Source organism: Nicotiana sylvestris, chromosome 9, assembly GCF_000393655.2.
Source record: "Nicotiana sylvestris chromosome 9, ASM39365v2, whole genome shotgun sequence".
NCBI lineage: Eukaryota > Viridiplantae > Streptophyta > Magnoliopsida > Solanales > Solanaceae > Nicotiana > Nicotiana sylvestris.
Window position 1 is genome coordinate 46,827,867 of NC_091065.1, and position 25,660 is coordinate 46,853,526.

The 25,660-nt window shown below is 40.1% G+C and overlaps 1 non-coding gene across 1 annotated transcript; it reads left to right on the forward strand.

Moving 5' to 3' along the window:
• The first annotated feature begins 639 nt into the window (after window positions 1-639).
• LOC138878865 (small nucleolar RNA R71) lies at window positions 640-746 on the forward strand. The gene has a single exon (XR_011402637.1). It is a non-coding gene; the product is annotated as a small nucleolar RNA R71 (small nucleolar RNA).
• Window positions 747-25,660: the final 24,914 nt, after the last annotated feature.

Sequence of the window (25,660 nt, forward strand, 5' to 3'; positions counted from 1 at the left end):
CCAAACTGCCTCTCTAGATTTCTGAATTTTTTGTGCAACTGTTGATTGCCTGTCAAGAGCTTTTTCATCATGTCAGTCAAACTCTCTTCCGCTTGCTGTGGGGGTTGAGGTGGATGATTGTAATTCCCTTAAGGCCTGATGTTCTGATTTCCACCCCAAGAGAAGTTAGGATGATTCCTCCAGTTCAGATTGTATGTGTTACCATATTGAGCATTTTGATTCATCGGCCCTCTAGCTTGTTGCCCCACGTAGTAGATAGATTCAGGATTCACGGGACATATATCACTTGTGTGACCTTCACCACATAACTCGCAACAAGTAGACATCTGTTGTATATGTTGCATTTGTTGTGCGTGGTGCATTGTCATTTTATTTATCTGATTCACTAATCTCGCTATATCTTCCCTCATTACTGAAAAGTCATCAAGCTTGATCACCTCAACTGCCTTTTGTTTGAGTGCTCTTTGTGGTTTCCCATCTCTTTTCCAATTATTATCATTAGCAGTGAAATTACTTAGCAGGATCTGGATCTCACTATACGGTCTTACCATGCAGCTACCCCCACAAGCTGAGTCAAGATTCATCTTTGATGCCTCATCCAACCCATCAACGAAAGTGTGACCCAACACCTCATCAGTCTAACAATGATGTGGGAAGTCTTTAAGTAATTTCTTGTACCTTTCCCAAGCTTGTCGGAGAGTCTCTCCATCTTGTTGTTGAAACCCCAGAATCTGGCTCTTCAGTGATTTTGTCTTCTTTGTGGGAAAAAACTTGATTATGAATTTCCTTGCAAGATCATCCCAATTGTGGATTGAGTTCGTGGTCTCCTTTTGTAACCATTCCTTAGTTTCCCCCTATAGTGCAAAGGGAAACAGTATCAACCTGACATAGTCCTTGGAAATGTTCGAATAATTGTAAGTGTCTGTAATTTCCAAGAAGTTCTGGATGTGCTTCTGCGGGTCTTCATGAGATACACCCACATATTGCCTGCGGACTGAATCAGCTGTACTATGTACTGTTTGAGTTCAAAGTGACCCATGATGTCAGGCTTCATGATCGCCTAAGTCATAAGAGCCAGATTGGGCTTGCATCCTCTATAAGCGGACGCTCTTCATTACCTGCCATCTCTACTAGCTGTGGTTGAACTACAATGTCCAACTCTCATTCAATTCTAGTTCTAGATTCGACTTCCCTCCTCACTCTATGAAGTGTTCGTTCGATTTCAGGATCAAGAGGAAGGAGATTGTTTGCGCTTCTACTCCTCCGCATTCACGATAAGAGCCTGCGTTATCACCAATAAAGCAAACAAAAAAATTAAAACTTGAACAAATAACAAATAAAATCTTAACTTAACTAAACAATCAATAACTAAGTCCCGGCAACGACGCCAAAAACTTGTTGGGACCAAACAAACATGCAAGTATACGTGGTCGTCAAGTAATAAAGTGACTCAAAATTCGGATGTCGAACCCACACAGAATTAGATTGATCGTTAACTAAGTAAACTAAAATCAATTAATTGTCCAAGATATTTAAGAGTGATATTTTTCTATTAATCTACTATTACAGAAATTAAACAAATAACAACTAAATTATAAAGAATGCGATTTTGTATGACAAGATTTTACTTCAAAGGAGATGGAAATTCCAAGGTTGTGGTTGGTTTATCAATCCTATTAAGTTCAATAATCACACTCATTAATCCAGATTATCTATGGTTGCTAATTAACCAGATCTTTTATATGAATAGCATGTCCCACAATACTACTCGCCTGCCCACAATATATCAAACCTATATTCCTACGGTATTGAGTCTATCATGAACGAATATAATACAGTATTCAATTAAGCAAGACTATTAGGTATATTCCTATCCTAACCGCGAAATCTTCTCCCGAGCCACGAATTCAGAAACAAGCTCTCTCAAATTCTACTCTAATCTAGACACGGCTTTCCCAAGCATTGCGTAGATAGTAAATAGAACTCAACTGCTGGACAGACAATTAAGCAATTATGCACAGAATTAGAGAAACAACCACAAGATGATAATCCAAATTAATGAAGATGTAATCAATAAACGTTAATAATCATGTCAACCACAACCCTAAAACGTAAAGTGCTTAGCCATTCATGTTCTCTGTAGCGATTTTCCAAGTATTTTGCATAAACAAATTACAAAGAAAAGAAAAAGGGATGAAGAACTCTATGATTTTCTTCTCCAAAAGTTGTCCACGTGATGTCCTTGCCTCCAGTCGCAAAACTCCCTTCAAAGTGGCATTTTTAGGTCTATTTATATGTGTAGGAAAGGACCTAAACGTGTATGTCGAGTCCTAGTCAAGCTGGGAAATGAATTAAGTCTTTAAAACTCGGACTGGACCTCGCCCTAGGCCTGGCGTTGCCAGCCTAACGCCAGCCTCGGCCTAGCCTTATCCTTGCAGCGCCAACCTAACGCCAACCTCACCCTGGCCTTTGCCTTGTAGCGCCAGCCTAACGCCAGCTTCAGCCTGTCCTTTGGCTGGCCTTGCCAGGTCTCTCATTTTCATTATTCTCAAGCACACTTTCAATGTTTAAGTATCCCTTTTGCTCTACTTTCATATCCAATTCACCTACACATAAAATAGACTCCATTACGCTCAAATAAAGTGTAATTTATCATTAAAACATGTAAAAATGCAAGGCACATAATGTGCTAAACCATGAATTATAACCACACATCAGTGTGTTCCCATCTTTGTCAGTTAAATGCTAGTTATACTATTATATTTAGTTAACTCGATTAAATTAAGTTCCTAAGTTTCCCCTGATGTCCTGTTAAGACCTCACATCTGATGTACTATGCTAGTTGGTCCTTATATCTGTGATGTCATGCCGTATGGTTTCAGTTCAACAAAATGACTTCCATCATTGTTCATACTCTCATATTGAACTTGCTTGACCCTAGTTGATAGCTTATCCATGCTGATTTGATGAAACAATCCCATGTGTGTTCCTTATGATAAAGAAATCACATGACAGACTTTGTTAGTGTATCAAAAAACCTGTCCTCATATTTGAAAATAACTTGTTGGGATGGACCCCCTATAGTCAGTATTAATGTCTGCCATGTCATGACTATTTGAGCCTTGTGATGATAACCACATGAGATAATTGTTGCTATGAGTGGATAATATTTTTTTTAACTTCTAAGCCTGATTTCATATTTGTCATGTTAATACTGTTGTGTTCATGTACCCTTATGTAACCGTAGCTTGTTAGCAACGAAAGAATAGAACTTGGGCTCTAGCAACCCATTTTAGGCCTAATTTTGGACCTAACCCATAATCCCCAAGCCCATGATTCCAAGGCCCATACCCCTTAACCTAAAAAACCCTAAAAAAAACTAACCTAGACCTATATATATAAAAGCAAAGCCTAAGACTAAGGGGGATGAACAAAAAAAAAGAACGGGAAAAGTTGAACAAAAAAGCAGGCAGCAACTGAGAAGGCTGCGCACAAACGAGACCCCCCTGCGTGTCTTCTTCTTCAACCCCCCTCGTTCTGAACCTTCTTCAACGAAGAAGAACGCTGGGAAAAACAAAAAAAATGGAACAAAAATCCACGAAGGAAACAACGCCTAAAGACCTAGGCTGAAGAACGAAAGACAACGAAAAAGCGCTGAAGAGAACGAAAACAACTGAAACGAAACAAGCAACAATACACACAAAAGCTGCGCAAAAACAGACCCCATACCCCCCCGTTTCCATCTTCTCCAAACGACCCATTGCCATTGTTCATTTTCTTAAGCAGAACAACCTAAAATAGTGACCCTTCGTCGGAAATCACCACACCCCGCGCTTGACCTCTTGTCGATCACCCAAACGATGACCCTCTGTATCCCCCCGTCAACCAAGTTCGCCGGAATCAAAAAAATCCCGTCGTCGTTGTTTCTTCTTCTTCGCACGAAACAGACATGAACGACGCACCCTAGAGCAGCCCTTCTTTCTCTCTCAAAGGGCAGGTCGAGTGACAGAAAAACCGAGTAGGGAACGGAAACTGAGGTTCGAGGTTCAGGTCAGTCACCGGTTCGAGTTCGGGTCCGACGAGATCGTCCGTTCGTTAATTCTGTTTGCGGTTCGAATATCTGTTTGTTGATCTTCGGTTATGTTTATCCTGCTTATGAGTGTTTTAAAATGTGGAAATGAATACACCTAATATTCAGGAGCTTCGTTTTTGTTGATGCTAGTATTGGATCTTAGTTGTGTATTGATAGTTTGTGATTGGTGACGGTTTTGTTTCGTAGGTTTCAATGTACATCTAAGCTAAGTTGACATTTCTCATATACTTGTGGTGCCCCGAAACTAAGGGCGAATTTTGATTAAAATGTGGGTTTGAATTCGTGCTTGGTTGAGTTTTCGGTGACGATTTGAGATTCCATCCGTTTTTCAGCTTTCCGGTGTTAATTCGGTTCCCGTCTGCAATTCGTTGCATCTCGAGTTCAAAGTAGTAAAACAATCAATTTTTCGGCTATATTGAGGTTCAGCTCTTTCATCCTCCGCTCGTTTTATGCAAGCCCTTACTAATTATTTGTTTGGTGACGCGACCCCATTATTTCTGTAATTATTCTCCGTGGTTTTGAATTTGCTTGCTCGGTTATATATTCGTGTTTACTCGAATTGGTTATAGTTGAATGTGATTTTGTCACAGTATAAAAATTGGATTGCTGAACTATATCAATTAGATTAAAGGGGCTCGGGTGTGCATTTCATGTGACCCTGCCATAATTTTGGAGATAATAATAATGAAATAACCATGTTAAAATCCGGGGGTGCATTTCATGTGACCCGGTTCTAATTTCCAACAAGGTTAAATAAAGCGTGTCGTGAACCACAGGTGCATTTCATGTGGCGTGACTTGCGATATATTTTAAATGACCTTGAATTAATTCTTTAAATAAATAAAGGCGGTTTTAAAACTAAAATTTGCACATAAGTTCAAAACTATTTAAAATCAGATAATTAAGCCGACATAATAGTTGAGAGACCGTGCTAGAACCACGGAACTCGGGAATGCCTAACACTTTCTCCCGGGTTAACAGAATTCCTTACTCGGATTTCTGGTTCGCGGACTGTTAAATAGAGTCAATCTTTTCCTCAATTCGGGATTCAATCGGTGACTTGGGATACCATAAATCTCCCAAGTGGCGACTCTGAATCTCCCAAGGAGGTGTGACAGCTCTGGCGACTCTGCTGGGGACAAGAACCCAGAACCTCTGGTTCAGGGTTCAGAATTCGAGCTTAGATGGATTGTTATATTTGACTTTATCTATTATATGATTTTGTTACATGATTTGGGCCTAACGTGCTAATTGATTGCTTTTACCGCTTTGATATTCCGTGAACTGTATATAAACTGTTGCGAAATCCCTCTTCTCTCTGAGTCTTCTAAATCATGAAGAAGTGTGCACTTCATGTGACTTCTTTTCTGTTAGAGTCATATTCCAAATATAGAACGAGGTTCGGACAAGTTGCAAAGCCGGTGAAGCTTCTGTATTCCCGGTACGCTGCCCCCGCTCGGCTCGAGTTGTCCGCTCGGGTAGGCCAGGTCTAGAACAATAAACCCAAGTTTTGAACCTAGTATAACAAGATCTCATGCCGAATCTCTAGTAGGAACGCTTGCTTGCATCATGTGCATTTGACTTAGGGGAATCAACACAGGGGTTGGGTCCGTCTAGGACAGGTGTACCCAAAATAACAGACCATCTTGATGCATCCTATGTGCTACATGTTGCATTTCTTCAAGGGTAAAAGGGTCATTTGGCGGACCAATGATAATTGAGGTCGAATGAAAAAGAAAAAAAAAGGAAAAAAAAAGAGAAAAAGAGAGAGGCTGAAGTGTGAGGATGAAGCGAATAGGGCTCAATTATAATTTTGTTACATTTTATTAAGAAAAAAAGAGCATGTAAACTTCAAAAAGATTTTGTACTTTTTATCATTTTTCAAAAATAAAAAAAAAATCAAAAAAAGAAAAGAAAATCCAAAAAGATTTTATATGTTTATCATTTTTCGAAAAAAAAAAGAGAAAAAAAATGTGTTTTCTATATATTAGTTGTTTTTATTATTATTATTCTCGCCCGTATCCAATCTGCCCGAACTACGCATACCTGATTCTCGTCTTTCGGGGCATGATACGTAGGCAACCCACATAGGGTCCGGTCTTCCTAGTAAATCTTAGGTTCTTGGCTTTGCGGGGTCATAGCCAAATTTTGCACTTCTAGCCACCTTTTGGCCAAATAAATCAGTTTGCAAAAATAGCCTCAACCATGTCTTCCATGTGTCCAGTAGGGAGTGTTATTGTCTCACATAGTATTGATTTAAAGTTTTCTCATACAGGTGTGGATTTATTTACCGAAGTTTGAATATGACAGATACCCCAGGATCACTGCATTCAGGAGCTGCTCGAGGAGCCATTTTATGTTTTTGAGTCAATTGTTTTTATTTTATTTTTCTAGTCCTGTATAGTAGTATTTAGTCTTTTAGGTGATGTTAGAGTTTGCATTGTCTAGTTAAGTTTGTATAGTCTTTTGTTACTGTATTTCTTTTTGCATTTGGAAATGTGTTACAAGTAAAAATCCAAAAAAAGAAGAAGAGATGTTGCATTTTATATTTCGTTATAAATTTTCTTTAGAATACTAATTCTAGAAATGAAAAAAAAATTCTTTTAGTACTTCTTTAAAAGCTTTCTTTAAGGTATTATTTCCAAAATCCAAAAAGATTTTCTTTTGAGGTGTCTCTTTGAGAAATTAGTGAAAAATGAGAAAAAAAATTCTTTTATTTTCATTAGAACTTTAGGATATTGTACATAGAAAAAATACTTTATCTTTTGTTTATCATTAGAATTTCCCCTTTAGGTAATCAAAAACTGAAATCCAAAAATATCGTTTATCTTGTTCATTTCTCGCTTCGAAATCCTTCTTCAGGGATATCAAATGCAAGTTCAAAAAAGATTCTCTTCTAGGGTTTGTTCCCTAATAATTTCCGTAGAATATTTGTTTCAAAAAGAAGAAAAATTCAAAAAAGGGGTTTGCTTCTTTTATTTCTCTTTTCTCATCAGATTGTCAAAAAAAATAATAAGAACTTTGGTTTGTTTACTTTATTTCCAATCTTCCAGAACTACGCAAAGATCTGATTCATGCGGCGTCATGATACGTAGGCAACCTACATAGGGTTCGATCGAATCATTTTTTCTATTATTAATAGAAAAAAAGAGAGAAAAAAGGAAAAAAAAAAAGAAAAGAAAAAAAGAGGTGAAATTATGGGATGTGAGATATGAGAGAAAGAAAGGGTGATGATTAAAAAAAAGAGAAATGAAGGAAAATGGGCAAGCCAGCAAGTGCTAGAAAAGCAAAGAAATGAAAGGATTGAAATGAACAAATTGGGATGATGCCAACTGACCTTTGTACCCTCGAAGTCATTTTAGAACCGATAACTGTGGCTAGGTGCATTGCACATAAAGTGAGATTATCTTATGTTAAATGCCCTAACGCTAACGTGATGACTTCATTTTGTTATATTCATAGTAGAAGGGTGGTTGGTTTGTGGTTTTTAAAGTGACAACTCTTCTCTACAACACAAAGTCAAAAGGCAATGGCAGACAATAACAAAACTGAGTTGGTTGATACCGGGGCCCGAAAGCAGTTTGTTGAACAGGACAATGGGTTGGTTGAAGAGGTAAAGATGTTAAGACAACACATGACGGACATATATCAAGCTTGGATGACTGGGAAGGCACCACCCCCGCCACCACCTAGCTTCCTAAATACTACCCTTACCCAAACACCGGCCGCAGTGCCAGATGATCCTCCATACTCTCCAAATCCACCCGCTTATCATGGCTTTCCCAACCACCCTAGTAGCTCCATCACTCATCTTCCAGTTACCTTTCCCAAAAATTGCCCTCCTGTCTTATCCACCATCCCCAACAATGAACACCCACTCAAAGCTCACGATGCCCAATATTACCCCTCAAAGGTTGCCCACAAGGTTCCTAACTCATACAAACAGAGCCCTCGGGATAAGTCGCATGTTGAAAATGAAAGGTTCACAGGAAAAGAAAGGAAAGATGGGATACCCAGGAGGTTGAAAGGCATAGAACAATCCTTGAAAAACAAACAAGGAGGGGAAGAACAAGGTAGCATGACTTACAAAGAACTGTCTGTGTCCCCTGACGTCCGCTTGTCCGCGGGGTTCAAAGTGACAAAATTTAACTTGTATGATGGGTGTGGAGATCCGGTAGCCCACCTGAGGGTTTATTGCAGTGAAATGAGAAGTGTTGGAGAGAAATATGACTTGTTGATGGCATATTTCAGTAAGAGCCTGACTGGGGCAGCTTTGGACTGGTATACTCATCAAGATGTTGGTAAGTGGCCTACATTGGGTGACATGGCTCAAGATTTTGTTCGATACTTTCAGTACAGATCAAGCGTTACCCCAGACCGCTCCTCCCTATCTAGAATGGAAAAGAAGCTGGAGGAAAGCTTCAGAGAATTTAGACTCAGATGGAAGGAGCAAGCTGCTCGAGTCAATACCCCGATTGGTGAAGAAGAAATGGTTGAGCTTTTCCTACAAGCCTAGGGGCCCACCTACTTCAGTCATTTGATCCCGGCCTTGGGAAGGCCTTTCAAAGATGTGTTATAAATGGGGGAGCTAGTAGAAGAGGGAATCAAGTCAGGCAAAATCATGAGTTGTTCGAAAGACATTCAGAACATCCCAGTAAGCTTGGGTGGAAGAAAGAGAAACAGAAAAGATGATCCAATGGGCTTTCCCGATCAACACTTCCAGCCTTGACATCGTCCCCAGGGATATCCTAATACACCAGATGATCCTCCCCAATGCCACTTCTCTCCACAGAACTCCCAAAGTCATACGGCATTTTCTCAGTACCCAGCTCCACAAAATGCCTATCCACCCCCACGAGCCTGCCAAAACCCCCTGGATCAGGTTTCTGTCCCAATCAACCATTTAAGAATGAGAGGTTGCTGAAAAAAGAAAAGGATTTCACCTCATTAGGAGTGTCATATGCCAGTTTGTTCCAAAAGTTGAAGCAATTGGACATGTTGAAGCCGATTCATATAAAAATGACAAACCCTTTTCTCAAAGGTGCGCATATTGCTCAGATGCCCTGGGGCATGACACAGAGAAGTGTTGGAATCTGAAGAAAGCAATTAAGAAGCTTATTGATGCAGGTGACATTGTCGTGCAAAATCCAGATGCAGCAAACATTAGCCAAAGTCCATCGCCTGTTCGTAATGAGACGTACATGGTGAGTATGATTTGTTTTGAAAAGGAATATGGAAATTCTTCTTAGATCCTCGAAGGTACACGTGCTGCAAAGTTTTCAGTGCTATCAGAGGTTGATCTTAAGAACGAGCCAGCAAAGGAAACCGAAAAGCAATTTGTTAAGAACAATGTGATGGAAGTTTGTGAAGATCCTAGTAATGTTGATGCAGAATTCAGTGGCTAAGATGCCGAGCTTGGCAATTGGAAAAACGCTCTTGTCTTGGTTAGCCAGAGAGGAGTTTTGGTGGTTTATTTTGTTGTCATTTCTGTTGTCCGGGTTATTTCAGGGTTGTAATCCAGATATTGTCTTGTGACTCAAACCCTTCCATCCTCTTATTTTGCCTAGTTTGTTTAGTCTAGTAGCCTGTTTAGTGTTGTCTAGGTTTGTTCTAGGTTTGTAGCCCCAGTTTAGTTTGTTTGCTTCGTTGTCTAAACCCTTTCACCATCTGTCTAATGCCATTTTTTGTTTTCCGTTATTTCTAGTCATTTTTGTTTGGCTCTATTTTCTTTTTATTGTTCTTTTCCTGTTGACTCTAGTGACGTGACATGCACGCACAATTCTCAGCCTGGTTTTAAAAGCCAGTTTAATCACGAAGCAATGAAACAATGTTGAAGATGTAGGGACATTTGAGGGAAATAAGTAAAGGCATTTTGAGGTCACTTCAAGCCCGAATTGTGTGAAACTGGGGCAGATAGAACATAAAGAACCCCTATTGAAATGCATCTTGCCGCATCAATTTGAAGATAACAGCAAGTTTGCCCCAAATTTGTAGGGGGCCGCCCATGGTAATGAGAGTGAGAATGTTGTCCAGTGGTGTTTTGTATATAACAAATGTAAAAGGCGAATGTGTGGGTACGGTCAACAAGTCTGGTGCAACTAAAAGATGTTACGAATGTTTTCCTTGGTTTGTTTAATTGTGTTGTTTGTGCTTGGCATGTTTTGAAGGTTGGAATGACGAAGACATTTTGTTCTACTATCTAAACACTTTATCCCTCGTCACCCCTTTTGAGCCTCATTTATTTTCTTTCATACCCCTCTTTCGGAATCAGTAGCAAAGATCAGAAACACAAGCGTGAAAGATAAGTAAAGGTAAAGGAGAAAAGAAAAGAATGAAAAGGGAGAGAAGAAAAAACGAAAATTGAAAAAAAGGAAAAAAGAGGAAAAAAGAAGAAAGAAAAAAAAACAACAACAAGAGAAAAGGAAGAAAGAAAAGAAAAGAGAAAGAGAAAGAGAAAACAAAAATCACAACAACAGAGCAATTCCTATGTCATGAACTACGTTCGACCTGATTCCTTTTAAGGATACTGTCACGACCCAAAATCCCAACCCGGTCGTGATGGCGCCTCTCGTGAGGACAGGGCCATCCAATCAACAAAACAGTACATCTCTTTATAATTACTTAGCAGGAATAAGTCTAAATCATGGACAATATAATCTTAAATACGAAATAAACGTGATAGAACAAGAAAAACCCTCCCAACTCAGCCCGAAATCAGGGTGTCACAAGTCATGAGCTACTAACTTCCTCCAAAGAAGTTTGATTTTTCTCAAAGGTGCGCATATTGCTCAGATGCCCTGGGGCATGACACAGAGAAGTGTTGGAATCTGAAGAAAGCAATTAAGAAGCTTATTGATGCAGGTGACATTGTCGTGCAAAATCCAGATGCAGCAAACATTAGCCAAAGTCCATCGCCTGTTCGTAATGAGACGTACATGGTGAGTATGATTTGTTTTGAAAAGGAATATGGAAATTCTTCTTAGATCCTCGAAGGTACACGTGCTGCAAAGTTTTCAGTGCTATCAGAGGTTGATCTTAAGAACGAGCCAGCAAAGGAAACCGAAAAGCAATTTGTTAAGAACAATGTGATGGAAGTTTGTGAAGATCCTAGTAATGTTGATGCAGAATTCAGTGGCTAAGATGCCGAGCTTGGCAATTGGAAAAACGCTCTTGTCTTGGTTAGCCAGAGAGGAGTTTTGGTGGTTTATTTTGTTGTCATTTCTGTTGTCCGGGTTATTTCAGGGTTGTAATCCAGATATTGTCTTGTGACTCAAACCCTTCCATCCTCTTATTTTGCCTAGTTTGTTTAGTCTAGTAGCCTGTTTAGTGTTGTCTAGGTTTGTTCTAGGTTTGTAGCCCCAGTTTAGTTTGTTTGCTTCGTTGTCTAAACCCTTTCACCATCTGTCTAATGCCATTTTTTGTTTTCCGTTATTTCTAGTCATTTTTGTTTGGCTCTATTTTCTTTTTATTGTTCTTTTCCTGTTGACTCTAGTGACGTGACATGCACGCACAATTCTCAGCCTGGTTTTAAAAGCCAGTTTAATCACGAAGCAATGAAACAATGTTGAAGATGTAGGGACATTTGAGGGAAATAAGTAAAGGCATTTTGAGGTCACTTCAAGCCCGAATTGTGTGAAACTGGGGCAGATAGAACATAAAGAACCCCTATTGAAATGCATCTTGCCGCATCAATTTGAAGATAACAGCAAGTTTGCCCCAAATTTGTAGGGGGCCGCCCATGGTAATGAGAGTGAGAATGTTGTCCAGTGGTGTTTTGTATATAACAAATGTAAAAGGCGAATGTGTGGGTACGGTCAACAAGTCTGGTGCAACTAAAAGATGTTACGAATGTTTTCCTTGGTTTGTTTAATTGTGTTGTTTGTGCTTGGCATGTTTTGAAGGTTGGAATGACGAAGACATTTTGTTCTACTATCTAAACACTTTATCCCTCGTCACCCCTTTTGAGCCTCATTTATTTTCTTTCATACCCCTCTTTCGGAATCAGTAGCAAAGATCAGAAACACAAGCGTGAAAGATAAGTAAAGGTAAAGGAGAAAAGAAAAGAATGAAAAGGGAGAGAAGAAAAAACGAAAATTGAAAAAAAGGAAAAAAGAGGAAAAAAGAAGAAAGAAAAAAAAACAACAACAAGAGAAAAGGAAGAAAGAAAAGAAAAGAGAAAGAGAAAGAGAAAACAAAAATCACAACAACAGAGCAATTCCTATGTCATGAACTACGTTCGACCTGATTCCTTTTAAGGATACTGTCACGACCCAAAATCCCAACCCGGTCGTGATGGCGCCTCTCGTGAGGACAGGGCCATCCAATCAACAAAACAGTACATCTCTTTATAATTACTTAGCAGGAATAAGTCTAAATCATGGACAATATAATCTTAAATACGAAATAAACGTGATAGAACAAGAAAAACCCTCCCAACTCAGCCCGAAATCAGGGTGTCACAAGTCATGAGCTACTACAGAGTTTACTAATATTTTACAAAGTCTGGAATTATCATAAATAACAAAGATAAGGGAGAAAATGGGGTTGCGGACATCAACAACTACCTCGTTACTCCTAGTCACCGCCTGGTCTGGAAAGAATCAGCGCTCAGGAGCGAACTCAGCTCTGCCTGTATCTGCACACATGGTGCATGGAGTAATGTGAGTACCCTGACCCAGTGAGTAATAAAAATAAATAATGACTGGAAACATGAAATCTCATAACGGCAAAATATAGTGCTATCCCAAGCAGTAAAATCAATTATACAGTAAAATAGTGAGTATCAGATAATTCTTCTTTTAAAAAGGTAAGAAAAATAATTTCCACAGTAAGGATAAATCAAAAGCTTGCCCCTCGGGCTCAATATGTAAATCTCAGTATAGTATCAGCCCCTCGGGCTCACTCCCAACTCACCAGCACACAACATCAGCCCCTCGGGCTCACTCCCAACTCACCACACACAAGCAACGGCCTCTCGGGCCCACTCCCAACTCACCTGGGTACCCTGCGCTCACTGGGGGTGTGTACAGACTCCGGAGGGGCTCCTACAGCCCAAGCGCAATATCAATAGGCCTGAAAGCCTTCACACATCACACACGAGGCCTGAAAGCCTCCTCATATAACACTCGAGGCCTGAAAGCCTCCTCACATCACTCAACATATCCTCACGTATGGCCCTCGGCCTCAATCAGTCCAGAAAATAATCATAAGCCTCTTGGGCATCAGTAAAACAATAGTGCTCAGCTCAACAACATTATAAATATCATTAAATCTCGAGTTGAGTATAAATGTAGCTGAGTTCACAAAATAATATAATTCAATTGGACTGAGTTCAAATAATATTTCAATTCGTGAGGAAAATAGTGATGTAAATTCACAAAAGATTTCAGATAATTGGCATGAAGCCCAAATATGGCAATAAACCCAATCATAGTGAAAAACAATAAATCTTTATCAATTACGCGGTAAAAATATCAACTGGGATGGACCAAGTCACAACCCCCAATAGTAAATGACCCCGCGCTCGTCATACAACGCGTGTCTCATCTCAACATAGCAGTATGTTGTGCAATCCGGGGTTTCAAACCCTCAGTGCATCATTTAAAATCATTACTCACCTCAAGACGGTCCAACGTCTACTCCGCTATGCCCTTGCCTCTCGAATTTACCTCTTCGCGCGTCGAATCTGGTCAAAACCACAACGAATACATTACAATAGGCTAAGGGAATATAACCCAATCGAAAAGACTCGAAAAATATCGAAATTCACGAAATTCGCAAAACCCGAGCCCCGGGCCCTCGTCTCGCCACGAGTCCGTACATATAAAATTTACCAAAATCGGAGTTCAAATGACCCCTCAAATCTTCAAATCTTATTTTCAAATCCCTAGGCCTAAATCTTCAATTTACTCCTCAAAAACATGTAATCTAGTCGGATTATTCGATGATAATTCAATATTATGGAGTGGAAAATAATCACAAGTGACTTACCTTAAGATTTCTTGCTAAAAATCGCCCAAAATCCGAGCTTGGAAGTCAAAAAATGACCAAACTCGGACTGCTGGACATTAAATCTGTCCATAAATTTTCGGTACTGTTCATGCGGGGGCACTGTTCATGCGCGTGAGGTCACTGTTCCTGTTCACCCGCGCGGTTACTATGCACGCGCGGGTACTGTTCACTGCTGCAGAAAATACAGCAGCTTTTAAGAAATTTGCAGCACAACCATTTTCACTAAAATGGCTCTAACTCCATCATACGAACTCGGAATTAGACGATTCTTGTTCCTATGAGTCACAAATAATAATACGAACACAACCCTTCAATCGAAACTCAATTTGGAGCTCGTTTCCCAGTTCAATACCCATTTCGCTCGTTAAACAATTAACTCACATTTCACGTCAAAAACCCAATCGCGACATGATGAAATTAAACCAAAATTTCCAGATCAGTCCTATAATTCATGATTTAAATTCTGGAAGTCTCAAAATCAAATTTGGATCTCTAGAACTAAAAATGAACCTTTAGATCATTACATTTATGCTCAAAACGGCAAAAATCTTCCAAAAATGACCCGTTGGGCATCCGAAACACACCCGAGGCCCCCGGGACCCCGACCAATAATACCAACCAGTCCCAAAATACATTACGGACTTGCTCGAGGCCTCAAATCACATCAAACAACGCTAAAATCATGAATCAACCTCCAATCCAAGTTTTATGAACTTTAGAATTTCCAACTTCTATTTCCGATGCCGAAACCTATCAAATCACGTCCGATTGACTTCAAATTTTGCACACAAGTCCAAAATGACATAACAAAGCTGCATAAATTCTCGGAATTCTATTCCGACCGTCGGATCAAAATTTCACCGATCAACCGGAAATCGCCAAAACACTAACTTCGCCAAAATGAGCTAATTTCTTCACCGGACCTCCAAAATTAATTCCGATTGCGCTCCTAGGTCTTAAATCATCCCCCGAAACTAACCAAAACATCGGAATTCAATTCCGAGCCCTCTAACTCACAAGTCAACGTCCGGTTGACTTTTCCAAACTAATTCTTCCTTAAAGAGACTAATTGTCCCATTTCATACCAAACTCGATCCGAATTGACTCAAATTCACCAAGTACACATATTGAAACATGAATAAGCATTTAACGGGAAATACGGGATGAAAATACAGGAAACGACGGTTCGGGTCGTTACATTCTCCCCAACTAAAACAAACGTTTGTCCTCGAACGTGCCCAGAGTTGTCCCAATAGCCAAACAATCGCTTAGTAAGCTCGCCACACATATACCCGGGGGTGATCCCACGTCACCCTATCTCATATAGGTCCGACAATACATTGTAACTTAAATTTTGCAATCCAATCTAGCCCATAAGCCATAGGACCACGTTTCCACTTTTGAAATCTTTCATATGATCAGAATCCCACATTTATACTGTGAATAAGCCCGAACAAGTTGTAATAATCCACACCTACAACCTCAGGTGCTATTACATGATAGACCACATAACTCAAACGCTTGTAGTGATAACTCCTAATCACAACAGCTGCACACAACACCCAAATGCCGATAGAAAAACTCTTATCAACTAAAGTCTCATCTCACACTTTCATATGCTGCCAATGATGACTAAATCATGCGGTAAGCCATAACCATTTCCCATATCAACCAAGCACAATTTGATGTCTATTACCACAAGAGAATCATCATGCCCATGGAGAAGTACATAATACAATGCCATACCAGTAAACCTCACTATTGCACCATCCGGTTACCCAGAAAGAGAAAATACCTCAAAGAAGAGAGCCGCTTTGCAAGTTCCACAAGTACCACCCCAACGATATGCTATGAGCTCGTAATTCACAGTGGAACCAAGATACATGAATAGAATAATAATAACTGGTTCTTCTATAACTCACATTGACATTAACTTCACGAGCAACTTAATTGCCAATAACATAATCCACCTGCCACGGTCACAAACCTCAAATCCAAGCATATCATATAGAAGTAATCCAGCAAGTACACATGTATATGATAAGTGAAACAAGATTCGCATGCTCCTGGACTGGCATAAATAACACTCTATATCGTAGTCATGAGCAAACTGCGCTGTCATAGCTCAAATCAACAAGTTAGCACAGAATTAGTAATTACCAAGTTTGTTCTGGAATTTAGCATCTTGGAAATCTCAAGTATAGTCCAGATAGTTCTAAACAGAGTTATGAATACGAGAAACATTATACCTTTAAGCTCAATATCCCACTCTAGGCATATCATAGCCTACGTATCTTCCGAGCACGAATATTGGCTCGGTGCTTGCACACATGTTCAAACCTCACATATATCTGCGCTCACAGCGTATAGTTATCTCCATCAATTAGCTCGACTAGTGCATCCAATGAGTAAGATAAAATATTCTCCTCAACATGCCACAATCCCAAAATAGTATATTTTTGAGAATTCCTCGTCTCCAAATTCATAGATCACATAAATCACTGTAACTGATCACAACCTCAGCACCCAAATGACTGACATGTCCCTCAAGTACGATCATCCCAAGATAATTATTTTCAAAAATTTTCTAAATACATAACAAGATCGAAATATTGGTAGTCGATCAACCAAGTGAGCGTTGAAACGTCGATAGACATCTGTTAATCAGAATGTAATGTGCATCCTTCTCAGGACTTACCGAGCAGTTATAACATTCAATCTAAATATCTGAAACTGACTATTCTATCCAGAATTCATGTCCTTTTCTTCAAGAATGAACTGCCATCTCGTACATGAAAATATTAAAGATGCATAACATACCACGTCTATTATGCCATCATTTTGCAAATGCAAGAATATCATTAGAATTTCCGGGCTATAGGAAAATTACATTCCGGCAGTTAGAAATCTTCTATTTTCTCCCATTTAGGAGGGGTTCATAATATACAATATGGTCCGCGCAACGGTAAGATATACGGCTCGAACCATGGTAAAAACCATCAAGAAAACTTTCAAATATGTTCGCACATAACCAAGCTATCAATACGAGGCAAAGGGTAATTGTTCTTCACTGTTACTTTATGCAATTGGCTGTAATCAATGCACATTCTCATTGTGCCATCGTCCTTCTTCACAAATAAGACTGGTGCACCCCAAGGTGACACACTAGGCCGAATAAACCCCCCTTTTTTTCTAGGAGTTCCTGAAGCTGCTCTTTTAAATCCTTCAGCCCGCTGGTGCCATATGGTACGGTGGAATAGAAATGGGATGAGTGCCCGTCACCAAGTCGATACCGAAATCAATATCCCTATCCGGTGTCATGCCCGATAGGTCTGAAGGAAATACATTGGGAAAAATCCCTCATAACTGTGACAGAATCAATACTAGGGGTCTCAGCTCCAACATCTCGCACAAAAACTAGATATGACAGACAACCTTTCCCAACCATACGCTGGGCTTTCAAGAAAGAAATTACTCTGCTAGGAACATAATCAGTCATACCACGCCACTCGATCCGCGGTACACCTGGCATAGCCAAAGTAACTGTCTTAGCATGACAGTCTAGAATAACATGACACAGAGATAACCAATCCATGCCCAATATAACATCAAAATCCACCATGCTCAATAGCAATAGATCAACTCGGGTCTTCAGACCCTCAATAATCACAACACATGACCGGTACACACGGTCCACAACAACAATATCACACCCTGGGGTAGATACATGAACAGATAAAGAAAGAAACTCCAGGGGCGTACCCAAATAATGAGCAAAATATGAGGACACATAAGAATAGGTGGAACCGGGATCGAATAATACAAAGGCATCTCTGTGGCAGACTGGAACAATTCCTATAATGACATCATCTGAAGCAATAGCATTTGTCCTTCTTAGAATAGCATAAAAATGGGCCCGGCCACCGCCTAATCGACCTTAAATCTCTATAAGCCATAACTGACTCACCAACACGCCTCAAACTGGAACCAATATAGCATATAACTGTGCAATCGACTTAATTAATAGCAAACTCCCCAACTTGGATCAAAGCCATAGATCAAAACGCACTCAATAATTCACAACGCATATACTCTATTGCTGCCATAATACCATAGTGAGATTAAACTCACTCCTTCATAAGCTTGTGGAAACACGAATCATCTAGAATTTTAACTCTTTTGCAATTCTTGCATTCACTCACACAACAGTTAAGCCCACTCTTTAGGAGGCCCAATTTAGATTTCAATGCATATTCTTCACTTGTAAATGAGATCTTCTAATAGACAACATAAGGATCGCACCACCTTAGGACACTCCTCAGGAGATAACCCACCTGCTTCACCTCCAATTAACATTTTTGTATACCTTCCACGGTCAAACACATTACACAATCACTTAATATTTCTGAGTCTAAACTCATATCGTAACATGAAATTCACTTCACTCCAAATAGGAGACATGAAAAGATTCTCCACGCGCCCATAATTCGGGGCTACACATCTAATCACAATGAAAATCAAACACTTAATATTTCATCTATCATCCTGCAGCCCTTCCTTGTCACTTCCAAGTCATATAGATACATCTCGCAGTACTAACATACTCCTCACGTAGCTATCCAACCATCATTCCCACTAATAGGTACAATACCAGACATATAAGTTCAAAGCACTTGCTCGCACAATTACCACCTCGGTGCTCAAGCCATAGGCAAAGATCCGTCCTCAAGTCCTTCAGACTGGCCCAACATCAACTCACAGAGGTCACATCTCTCCCTTCGATCAGGTAATCACAAGCCATCAAGGCACATCTAATACTGAGCGCTCGTTCGCGCATACGAACACGTGGAAGGAATTATAAGAGTCACTTTTTCAAGCTGAATCAAAGACGCACGATAAGAATTCAAGAATATGAAGTCTTTCCTAAAGGTGCTGCAACCTCTCGAGGATAAATACAGACGTCTCCATACCGATCCACGAGACTCTGCTAAACTTGCTCATGACTCGTGAGAACTATGTAACCTAGGCTCTGATACCAACTTGTCACGACCCAAAATCCCAACCCGGTCGTGATGGCGCCTCTCGTGAGGACAAGGCCAGCCAATCAACAAAACAGTACATCTCTTTATAATTACTTAGCAGGAATAAGTCTAAATCATGGGCAATATAATCTTAAATGCGAAATAAACGTGATAGAACAAGGAAAACCCTCCCAACTCAGCCCGAAATCGGGGTGTCACAAGTCATGAGCTACTACAGAGTTTACTAATATTTTACAAAGTCTGGAATTATCATAAATAACAAAGATAAGGGAGAAAACGGGGCTGCGGACGTCAACAGCTACCTCGTTACTCCTAGTCACCGCCTGGTCTGGAAAGAATCAGCGCTCAGGAGCGAACTCAGCTCTGCCTGTATCTGCACACATGGTGCAGGGAGTAATGTGAGTACTCCGACCCAGTGAGTAATAAAAATAAATAACGACTGAAAACATGAAATCTCATAACGGCACAATATAGCGCTATCCCAAGCAGTAAAATCAGTTATACAGTAAAATAGTGAGTATCAGATAATTCTTCTTTTAAAACAGTAAAGACAAATAATTTCCACAGTAAGGATAAATCAAAAGCTTGCCCCTCGGGCTCAATATGTAAATCTCAGTATAGTATCAGCCCCTCGGGCTCACTCCCAACTCACCAGCACACAACATCAGCCCCTCGGGCTCACTCCCAACTCACCACACACAAGCAACGGCCTCTCGGGCCCACTCCCAACTCACCTGGGTACCCTGCGCTCACTGGGGGTGTGTACAGACTCCGGAGGGGCTCCTACAGCCCAAGCGCAATATCAATAGGCCTGAAAGCCTTCACACATCACACACGAGGCCTGAAAGCCTCCTCATATAACACTCGAGGCCTGAAAGCCTCCTCACATCACTCAACATATCCTCACGTATGGCCCTCGGCCTCAATCAGTCCAGAAAATAATCATAAGCCTCTTGGGCATCAGTAAAACAATAGTGCTCAGCTCAACAGCATTATAAATATCATTAAATCTCGAGTTGAGTATAAATGTAGCTGAGTTCACAAAATAATATAATTCAATTGGACTGAGTTCAAATAATATTTCAATTCGTGAGGAAAATAGTGATGTAAATTCACAAAAGATTTCAGATAATTGGCACGAAGCCCAAATATGGCAATAAGCCCAATCATAGTGAAAAACAATAAATCTTTATCAATTACGTGGTAAAAATATCAACTGGGATGGACCAAGTCACAACCCCCAATAGTAAATGACCCCGCACTCGTCATACAATGCGTGTTTCATCTAAACATAGCAGTATGTTGTGCAATCCGGGGTTTCAAACACTCAGTGCATCATTTAAAATCATTACTCACCTCAAGATGGTCCAACGTCTACTCCGCTATGCCCTTGCCTCTCGAATTTACCTCTTCGCGCGTCGAATCTGGTCAAAACCACAACGAATACATTACAATAGGCTAAGGGAACATAACCCAATCGAAAAGACTCGAAAAATATCGAAATTCACGAAATTCGCAAAACCCAAGCCTCGGGCCCACTTCTCGAAAAATTCCGAAAGTCACATCACCGGATTCCTCGTCTCGCCACGAGTCCGTACATATAAAATTTACCAAAATCGGAGTTCAAATGACCCCTCAAATCTTCAAATCTTATTTTCAAATTCCTATGCCTAAATCTTTAATTTACTCCTCAAAAACATGTAATCTAGTCGGATTATTCGATGATAATTCAATATTATGGAGTGGAAATAATCACAAGTGACTTTCCCAAGATTTCTTGCTAAAAATCGCCCAAAATCCGAGCTTGGAAGTCAAAACAAATGACCAAACTCGGACTGCTGGACATTAAATCTGTCCAGAAATTTTCGGTACTGTTCACGCGGGGGCACTGTTCATGCGCTTGTGGTCACTGTTCATTATTCACCCGCGCGGTTACTATTCATGCACGGGTACTGTTCACTGCTGCAGAAAATACAGCAGCTTTTAAGAAATTTGCAGCACAACCATTTTTCACTAAAATGGCTCTAACTCTATCATACGAACTCGGAATTAGATGATTCTTATTCCTATGAGTCACAAATAATAATACGAACACAACCCTTCAATCGAAACTCAATTCGGAGCTCGTTTGCTCAGTTCAATACCCATTTCGCTCGTTAAACAATTAACTCACATTTCACGTCAAAAACCCAATCGAGACTTGATGAAATTAACCCAAAATTTCCAGATCAGTCCTATAATTAATGATTTAAATTCTTGAAGTCTAGAAATCAAATTTGGATCTCTAGAACTAAAAATGAACCTTTAGATCATTACATTTATGCTCAAAACGGCAAAAATCTTCCAAAAATGACCCGTTGGGCATCCGAAACACACCCGAGGCCCCCGGGACCCCGACCAATAATACCAACCAGTCCCAAAATACATTACGGACTTGCTCGAGGTGTCAAATCACATCAAACAACGCTAAAATCATGAATCAACCTCCAATCCAAGTTTTATGAACTTTAGAATTTCCAACTTCTATTTCTGATGCCGAAACCTATCAAATCACGGCCGATTGACTTCAAATTTTGCACACAAGTCCAAAATGACATAACGAAGCTACAGAAATTCTCGGAATTCCATTCCGACTGTCAGATCAAAATTTCATCTATCAATCGGAAATCGCCAAAACACTAACTTCGCCAAAATGAGCTAATTTCTTCACCGGACCTCCAAAATTAATTCCGATTGCGCTCCTAGGCCTTAAATCATCCCCCAAAACTAACCGAATCATCGGAATTCAATTCCGAGCCCTCTAACTCACAAGTCAACATCCGGTGGACTTTTCCAAACTAATTCTTCCTTAAAGAGACTAATTGTCCCATTTCATACCAAACTCGATCCGAATTGACTCAAATTCACCAAGTACACATATTGAAACATGAATAAGCATTTAACAGGGAATACGAGACGAAAATACAGGAAACGACGGTTCAGGTCGTTACATTCTCCCCAACTAAAACAAACGTTCGTCCTCGAACGTGCCTAGAGTTGTCCCAATAGCCAAACAATCACTTAGTAACCTCGCCACGCATATACCCGGGGGTGATCCCACGTCACCCTATCTCATATAGATCCGACAATACATTGTAACTTAAATTTTGCAATCCAATCTAGCCCATAAGCCATAGGACCACATTTCCACTTTTGAAATCTTTCATATGATCAGAATCCCACATTTATACTGTGAATAAGCCCGAACAAGTTGTAATAATCCACACCTGCAACCTCAGGTGCTATTACATGATAGACCACATAACTCAAACGTTTGTAGTGATAAATCCTAATCACAACAGCTGCACACAACACCCGAATGCCGATAGAAAAACTCTTATCAATTAAAGTCTCATCTCACACTTTCATATGCTGCCAATGATGATTAAATCACACGGTAAGCCATAACCATTTCCCATATCAACCAAGCGCAATTTGATGTCTAGTACCACAAGAGAATCATCATGCCCACGGAGAAGTACATAATACAATGCCATACCAGTAAACCTCACTATTGCACCATCCGGTTACCCCAGAAAGGGAAAATACCTCAAAGAAGAGAGCCGCTTTGCAAGTTCCACAAGTACCACCCCAACGATATGCTATGAGCTCGTCAATCACAGTGGAACCAAGATACATGAATAGAATAATAATAACCGGCTCTTCTATAACTCACATTGACATTAACTTCACGAGCAACTTAATTGCCAATAACATAATCCACCTGGCACGGTCACAAACCTCCAATCCAAGCATATCATATAGAAGTAATCCAGAAAGTACTCATGTATATGCTAAGTGAAACAAGATTCTCATGCTCCTGGACTGGCATAAATAACACTCTATATCGTAGTCATGAGCAAACTGCGCTGTCATAGCTCAAATCAGCAAGTTAGCACAGAATTAGTAATTACCAAGTTTGTTCTGGAATTTAGCATCTTGGAAATCTCAAGTATAGTCCAGATAGTTCTAAACAGAGTTATGAATACGAGAAACATTATACCTTTAAGCTCAATATCCCACTCTAGGCATATCATAGCCTACGTATCTTCCGAGCACGAATATTGGCTCGGTGCTTGCACACATGTTCAAACCTCACATATATCTGCGCTCACAGCGTATAGCTATCACCATCAATTAGCTCTACTAGTGCATCCAATGAGTTAGATAAAATACTCTCCTCAACATGCCACAATCCCGAAATAGTATATTTTTGAGAATTCCCCGTCTCCAAATTCATAGATCACATAAATCACTGTAACTGATCACAACCTCAGCACCCAAAATGACTCACATGTCCCTCAAGTATGATCATCCCAAGATAATTGATTTCAAAAAATTTCTAAATACATAACAAGATTGAAATATTGGTAGTCGATCAACCAAGTGAGCGTTGAAACGCCGATAGACATCTGTTAATCAGAATGTAATGTGCATCCTTCTCAGGCCTTACCGAGCAGTTATAACATTCAATCTAAATATCTGAAACTGACTATTCTATCCAGAATTCATGTCCTTTTCCTTCAAGAATGAACTGCCACCTCGTACATGAAAATATTAAACATGCATAACATACCACGTCTATTATGCCATCATTTTGCAAATGCAAGAATATCATTAGAATTTCCGGGCTATAGGAAAATTACATTCCGGCAGTTAGAAATCTTCTATTTTCTCCCATTTAGGAGGGGTTCATAATATACAATATGGTCCGCGCACCGGTAAGATATCCGGCTCGAACCATGGTAAAAACCATCAAGAAAACTTTCAAATCTGTTCGCACATAACCAATCTATAAATATGAGGCAAAGGGTAATTGTTCTTCACTGTTACTTTATTCAATTGGCTGTAATCAATGCACATTCTCATTGTGCCATCGTCCTTCTTCACAAATAAGACTGGTGCACCCCAAGGTGACACACTAGGCCGAATGAACTCCCCTTTTTTCTAGGAGTTCCTAAAGCTGCTCTTTTAATTCCTTCAGCTCCGCTGGTGCCATATGGTCTGATGGAATAGAAATGGGCTGAGTGCCCGGCACCAAATCGATACTGAAATCAATATCTCTATACGGTGTCATGCCCGACAGGTCTGCAGGAAATACATTGGGAATAATCCCTTACAACTGTGACAGAATCAATACTAGGGGTCTCAGCTCCAACATCTCGCACAAAAACTAGATATGACAGACAACCTTTCCCAACCATACGCTGGGCTTTCAAGAAAGAAATTACTCTGGTAGGAACATAATCAGTCATACCACGCCACTCGATCTGCGGTACACCTGTCATAGCCAAAGTAACTGTCTTAGCATGATAGTCTAGAATAATATGACACAGAGATATCCAATCCATGCCCAATATAACATCAAAATCCACCATGCTCAATAGCAATAGATCAACTCGGGTCTTCAGACCCTCAATAATCACAACACATGACCGGTACACACGGTCCACAACAACAGTATCACACACTGGGGTAGATACATGAACAGATAAAGAAAGAAACTCCAGGGGCGTACCCAAATAATGAGCAAAATATGAGGACACATAAGAATAGGTAGAACCGCGATCGAATAATACAAAGGCATCTCTGTGGCAGACTGGAACAATTCCTGTAATGACATCATCTGAAGCAATAGCATCTGTCCTTCCTGGAATAGCATAAAAATGGGCCCGGCCACCGCCTAATCGACCTTAAATCTCCATAAGCCATAACTGACTCACCAACACGCCTCAAACTGGAACCAATATAGCATATAACCGTGCAATCGACTTAATTAATAGCAAACTCCCCAACTTGGCTCAAAGCCATAGATCAAAACGCACTCAATAATTCACAACGCATATACTCTATTGCTGCCATAATACCATAGTGAGATTAAACTCACTCCTTCATAAGCTTGTGGAAACATGAATCATCTAGAATTTTAACTCTTCTGCAATTCTTGCATTCACTCACACAACAGTTAAGCCCACTCTTTAGGAGGCCCAATTTAGATTTCAATGCATATTCTTCACTTTTAAATGAGATCTTCTAATAGACAACATAAGGATCGCACCACCTTAGAACACTCCTCAGGAGATAACCCACCTGCTTCACCTCCAATTAACATTTTTGTATACCTTCCACGGTCATACACATTACACAATCACTTAATCTTTCTGAGTCTAAACTCATATCGTAACATGAAATTCACTTCACTCCAAATAGGAGACATGAAAAGATTCTCCACGCGCCCATAATTCGGGGCTACACATCTAATCACAATGAAAATCAAACACTTAATATTTCATCTATCATCCTGCAGCCCTTCCTTGTCACTTCCAAGTCATATAGATACATCTCGCAGTACTAACATACTCCTCACGTAGCTATCCAACCATCATTCCCACTAATAGGGACAATACCAGACATATAAGTTCAAAACACTTGCTCGCACAATTAGCACCTCGGTGCTCAAGCCATAGGCAAAGAT